The sequence below is a fragment of the Fukomys damarensis genome, unplaced genomic scaffold, assembly GCF_012274545.1.
Source record: "Fukomys damarensis isolate Sample0158 unplaced genomic scaffold, DMR_v1.0_HiC HiC_scaffold_9, whole genome shotgun sequence".
In the NCBI taxonomy this organism is placed as follows: domain Eukaryota; kingdom Metazoa; phylum Chordata; class Mammalia; order Rodentia; family Bathyergidae; genus Fukomys; species Fukomys damarensis.
In genome coordinates, this window is record NW_022900921.1 from 29,172,590 (window position 1) to 29,179,194 (window position 6,605).

The 6,605-nt window shown below is 45.3% G+C and overlaps 1 pseudogene; it reads left to right on the top strand.

Moving 5' to 3' along the window:
• The first annotated feature begins 5,748 nt into the window (after positions 1–5,748).
• On the top strand, positions 5,749–6,118 carry LOC104855288 (annotated as a pseudogene).
• Positions 6,119–6,605: the final 487 nt, after the last annotated feature.

Sequence of the window (6,605 nt, forward strand, 5' to 3'; positions counted from 1 at the left end):
CCAGACAGGTAGGTGGTCACCCCAAGGTCACACGGGTGAGTGACACAGATAGGTGGAAGTTGGTGTGGCCCTCGAGATTGCTCCTGCCGTAGACAGCTCCCTGCTCTGCCATCCTCTTCCCTGGGACCGTGATGACACCTGTACTTGGCTTGGACCTGGCTGTGGCTCACTCATCCATCCTCTCCCCGGCCCGCCCAGAGCACGTGGGTTATATGGATGATATGATTCTATCATCACATTTGCCCCTGCCTAGCCCTTGGGAGGCCTGGCAGATTGTGTTCAGCATAGCTCTTCTCTTCTGGACCTGAGGTCCCCATGTGTGACCAGTGGCTCTGCCCTCTCATTAGGCACCACGCTACGCTCACTCTTGGAGGCTCTTGGTGGAGGTAGCTGGGGCAGCCTTGCCTTTTTTGTATTAATTTCAAAATTTGATGATTCAGATAAAAATCAAAGAGTGACGCCCTTTAGCCTTACTGGTAGGTGGATACAGGTGCCTCGTACACCACTTTCTACTGTGACAGTGGTGAGGATTGCTCTTCTGACAACACTGGAAGTCTGTCCCTCAGACACTACCACTTGTGGAACAAAGGTCGGGGCCTGTGGTTTGCTGATTGCAACTGTGTTCATGCCAAGGGCAAGGTGGAAACTTGGCTTCGGTGATAGACTGGAGCCAGCTCCAGAGTCTGGTGCTGTCATTGTGTGACCTTGAGCACATTGCTTAGGCTCAGTGTGTTTCGGTGGTGACAGGGGTGATGATGATGATGACGATGACGATGACAGAGAGACACTCGCAGTGTGATGTACATGAGCCTGAGCAGGGACCCGGGGCTGGGAAAGTGCTGGGAATGGTTGGTTCTTGGTGGGAGTGATTATTGTGCTATTCATAAGGCCTTGATGGAAGTGGGTCCTCCCTCTCTGCAGCAGCCTGATGGGCGCTGACCCCTAAGTGCAGGTTCCTCACTAGGCAGACGCTGTGCCTGCCCTGAGCCTCTTCTGTGTACTGGACACACATGGAGCTGTGTGAAGGCCTGAGCATCCATTGTTCAGTCAGGCTAATCTGCCTGCCCCTCGATAAGGGGAGAGGTCGGGTTTCAGGGAGATTTTCCCGGGATTATTCTAGTAGCCACTCAGTCTAGACAGGACTCTCAGTTACAGAGGTGCAGACAAAGGCATGGACCAGGAATGCCTGGCCATAAGGCTGGCCTAGATCCCCTCAGATGCCTTCTCCTTTCTCCCCTCTTCTTCACTCTTCTCCCCTCCCCTCCATCTTCCTCGAGGCCCAGGCCAGGGAAGCAACCGGCCTACTGACCTGTGCACCCTGGTCCATCTAGGTGAAGGTCTTGAGCCTTGTAGTATGTCAGACTGAGTACCAAGGAGCCACTGGAATTTGAGCACAATGTTTGTGGAATGCTCTCTCCATTCAGGGCTCAGTGAAGAGGCCGCGTGCATTGTCCTGCCCAGTGCCAGGAGGGCTCACATGAGGTGGCTGCTCCCTGTCCCTTTTACAGATGAGGTAGGGTGAGGTGTAGCTCCACAACTGAATAGGGATGGAACTTCAGTGGAGAGAGGTCTATCATCAGGAGTACCCTGGGAGCACAGGGCAGGAAGTGTTGTTTCAGGGCTAAAGGGAAGAGAGGAGTATGCTGACCCCTGTCCCTGGACTCTGGGTGTGTGTCTGAGATGCATTTGAAACATGGCTCTTTTAGCATGCCTTTTCTGTCACAAGAGAACCCCAAAGGCCTCTCAGATGGCCTGGGTGGTCTGCCCACAGGCTGAGCTCTGACTTCCATCCTTGCTTGGGCGCACCCTTGCTCTGTGACTCAGGAAAGTTGCCCCTGGACATGAGTGTGCTCATTGGTAAAATGAACATGATATCTGCCCTACCTGGAAGAAAGGCTGCTTCAGGTTCAGATCACTGGAGAGAGAGTGGGTGAAATGGTTTTGGAAACCGTGAAGGGCTATGCCAGTGCTAGTTCCCAGTTCCCATATGTTATCTGCCGCAGAGTTAGCTGTGCATGAATAAATGAGAATACAGTAATATGCTTTCTGAGACAAGGCTGGTGAGTATAGCCTGCTCCCCTTCTCCACCTCCCCAACTCACTCTACCCTGAGGAATGTGGGAAGCTCTTCCTGAGCCCAGTTGGTCCCAGCAGTCTCACCCCAAGACCACATGAGAGAGGAAACTGTAGGTATGGCCCCTCTGTCCAGTTCTCTCCAGAGATGAGTAGGACAGACATCCTGGCCTCCCTGGGGTCCTGAGTGTATGCAGGTGTGCAGTGGGCTAGGATACTCAGGTACTCCTGTGTGCAGTGGGCTAAGATGGTGCAGAGCCTGTCCCTAATACTTTTGCATCAAAGCCTAAAGAGGCAAACATCACCTGGGGGCTGGGATGTGACTCTGACCATGTTCAGTGCATATGTGAGAGCTCTAGAGATGAGACAGCCAGAGGTGGGTATTTATTATAACTCATCTCTCTTGGGTTTGAAACAGGGTCTGATATATTACATCTTTCCTTCATGACCTCTGACAAAGTTAAAGACATGGCCCAAGAAAATAAGACATCTCTCATTTAATGAATTAGATTTTTCCCAAGGAGCAAACCCTAAAACTGTAACAATAAACACACATACTTGTAATTCTAGCACTCTGGGAGGCTGAATCAGGAGGACCACGAGTTCAAGTTCAGCCTAGGCAACTTAGTGAGCTCCTGTCTCAAGACAAATTTTAGAAGGACTTGGGATGTAGAAAAACTTAAAAATTCAGAAATGCCCAAAGCCATTGCTTTTCTGTAGAAATGGTTTCTGTCTTGAAGTTACTTTTGTTTTTAAGGGCCTCAGACCACAAACTGACCTTGGACATGAGCCTGGGAGGGCAGAGGCTGTATAGTTCTGCACAACCTTTTCCTTGTATGATGCAGATGCCCAGCCTGTGTGCAGAGGGAGGCCTGTGTCCATGTCAGAGGGAGCAAAGCAAGGGCTAGGTGGGTATAAGAGTCTCTATGGCAAGGGACACTGGGGTGAGGCATTAGGAGCTTATAAAGTCTTTGAGTCTCAGTGACCCAAATTTGAAGCCGGGGCCTACTGTCTGTCAGCTCTGTGATTTAAGCAAGTTAATCAACCTGTCTGAGTCTCTGGTCTCTCATCTATGAAACAGAAAGAACTATAGGACTTAAATCACATGGCCATGGTGAAAATTTATATGAAGTGGCGGTGTGAGGGGACTATAACGAGATTAATGTTCCAGCAGGGCTTGTCCCCGGGAAGCTGAGCATGGGAGTGTTGGCAGGGCTGCGAATCTCTTGGCAAGGTCTTCACTGTGAGCTCTAGGCAGGGGTGTTGACTTACCCTGTGCAATTGGCCTTGAGTGTCTGGACTCATTTGCATTTTAACAAATGCATTAAAAATGCCAGTAGGCTCAGAACAAATGCCAATTTAGCCTCTGCATGGCTTCATCACTGTAATGAAGATTCTTGCATCTCCACTAAACCATGCATGGCTGCTCCCAGAAAGATGAGTGGAATTGTAATGAAATCAGTGTATGTTCATGGACATTGACTGTGTTATTCGTATATCTGGATTTGAAGAACCCAACACTCTTTCACAGTCCACGAATGAACAACGTCAAAGAACAAAGTCAAAGAAAGGTGTGAACCATGTCTGGGGATGAAAATCAGCAATATTCATTGAAAAAGGCAGCAGCTCTGTCCTATCCTCTCTTTAGTCTTGAGTGAACCACTTGATAGCTCTAGGACTTCAGTTTTCTTCTCTGTCAAATGGGGCAATTCTTGCTCCATCTAGCAACTGGACTCATTTGAAGACTATGTGAAGTATACACAGAGTAGATGTTAAAAGGTATGAAATTTGGTACATTTTTAGAGTTGTCATTGATGGAGGACCATGGTGCTGTATAGATAATCACTGGCAAGAGATGATAGGTAAAATCTTCCAGCTAAATTTTAGGTTTCTGAAATCTTTAAGTAACCCAGAAATTTGTCAGATAAGACAACTGTTTACATTTCAAAGAAACCACACTGTTTTGTTTTGTTTTTTTACAATTAATTACAAACCCTACCATATTATTTAATACAGATGAGCAGACAAAAGTCAGCCTGTTCTCTTTGACTTGACCATTATTAAAATTATTAACAGTTGGCAGCTATTAGTACCAAATATAAGTGTAGAACAGAAGGCAGATCCTATGGTTATTAATACTGTTTTATGGTGAATAAACTGAGATTCAGAAAAGTGAGTCAACTTGCCCGAAATCATCAGCCAATAAGAGTCAGGGTATGATTTGAACCCTGAAATCTTTTGTCCCCAAATATTGCCAATAAGTCAATAACAAATATTTGACCTTTCTTTCTTCCTTTTTGTTTTCCTTTCTTTTGCCTTCTTCAGTAATTCAATCAAAAAGCCAATGGTTCAGGTATGGTAGCCTCTCCCCACAAAATGATGATAGAGCTGGACAAAATAGTCAAAGCCAATCATTTCCAGGCTCTAGAAACCGATCAAACTCATATATTTCTGGTAAGAATGTAAAAACAATACAGCCATTTAGAAAAAGAGTTCATTTCTTAAAAAGTTAAACATAAACATATTGTGTAACCCAATATCTACTTTTAGACATCTACCTGTATTGATTTCCTATCATCCCTGTAACAAATTACCACAGAGTTGGTGGCTTGCTTAAGACAACATAAACTTACTGTATTATCTTACAGTCTTGGAGGATAAAGGTCCAGTAGGTCTCCCTGGGCAGAACTCAAGGTATGGGCAAGGTTGAGTTCTGCTCCGCAAGATTCAGGGAGAATCTTTTTCCTTACCTTTTCCAGCTTCTAGAATATACCTACAATTAATTTTTGGCTCCTGGCAGCTTTTGCCATCTTCAAAGCCAGAAAGAGTGGGTTATGGCCTCCTCACAGCATATCACTCTGATTTCCTCTTCTCCTTACCACTTGTAAGGACTCTTGTGATGACACTAGGCCTACCCAGATAAGCCAGGATGCTCTCACCTTCTTACGGGCAGCTGATTAACAACCTTCATTCCATCTGTAATCTTAATTCCTTCTTACCTTGTAATAAAATGCATTCACAGGCCCTCAGGATTGCGACATGGTAATAATATAAAAATTACCTAGGATAATCTTGCTCTCTTAAGGCTAGCTGATTGGCAACCTGCACATCTTTGGGATCTCTTTATTCTGCTACCACACTACCCAAGATATATGAAAATATGTGCCTATATATGAAGACTAACCCTGAATGTGCATAGCAACATCATACATAATAATGCCAAACTGGCAATAACGCAAATTCCTATCAGTTGGTTCATAGATAAAGTGTGATGTTCACTAAGTCAATATGGTATAACCATAAAGAGTGAGGACCTACCGATACATGTCACAACATGTTTGAACTAGAAACATGTAGTTCTAGTTCTAGTAGTGCCATTCTGAGTGAATTAGTCATATACAATGTAATTTCCTTTGTGAGAGATTTCCAGCCAGGCAGATCTATAGAGAAGGCAGTGAGGTACAGGATACAGATAGATACAGAAAGATACTTGGAATTTTGTGGGGCCAATGGAACTCTTCTAAAGTTAGCTTGTGGTGAAAATTGTACACCCCAATAAGTTTGCTTAAAAATCAATGAATCATATACTAAAAGTGGGCTAATTTTATGGTAATTTATAATTCATTGAAATTACATTTTAAAAAACCATTTAAGCAGGTGCACAGAATGCACCAATATGGTGGCCCCTATGGATCTGGAGCTGAAGAAGGCCTTCACAGAGCTTCATGCCAAAGCTATGGACACTCAACAGAAGGTGAAGCTTGCAGGCATTCAGACTGAGCAGCTAAACAGAATGAAAAAGCACGCACATCTTACAGATACAGAGATTATGACTTTAGTAGATGAGATTAACATGTATGAAGGTATAGGAAGAGTGTTTATTCTTCATTCCAAGGGAGTAATTCATAATCAGCTGTTGGAGAAACAGAAAATAGCAGAAGAAGAAAATTAAAGAACTAGAGCAGAAAAAGTCCTACCTGGAGCACAGTGTTAAGAAAGCTCAGGACAACATCTGGGAGATGCTGATGGCATGAAGGGCACAGTGAGCCTCTGGAAGATGCTCTTTTTAGACGCCTCTCATCTTGGCAAGGACGGAAAGACCTGTGTGGGGTGGCAGCCTCCCTCTACCACACGGACATTTTATCTGGTTGGGCCAGTAATCAACCCCGTATTTTCTGAGCTATTTTCAGGTTCCACCCTGTATATTACCCCCAGCTTTGCCTGCTGCCCCTTCCCTGGATACTCCTCTCTCCTGAGGTAATCCCTGAACCCCCAGGAGAGGGAAGATAGGAGGCAGGGCAGATGGGTGTGCTCTTGTCTGAGCCTGCCACTAGGTAAGCTCGTCAGGCCAATAAAAGGTCTGTCCTTTTATGCTGTCAGAAACAAAAACAAAAATCATTTAAGCAGGCTCAACAGGGAACATGGTCAGGCAGAAGTTAAAAGTCATGTGCAGAAGGTAGCTCAGCAGACTGACAAGCTTGGTGGGTTTGAGAATTTAGGTATCTAAAGGGAATTGAGCAGATAGGTAAAGAA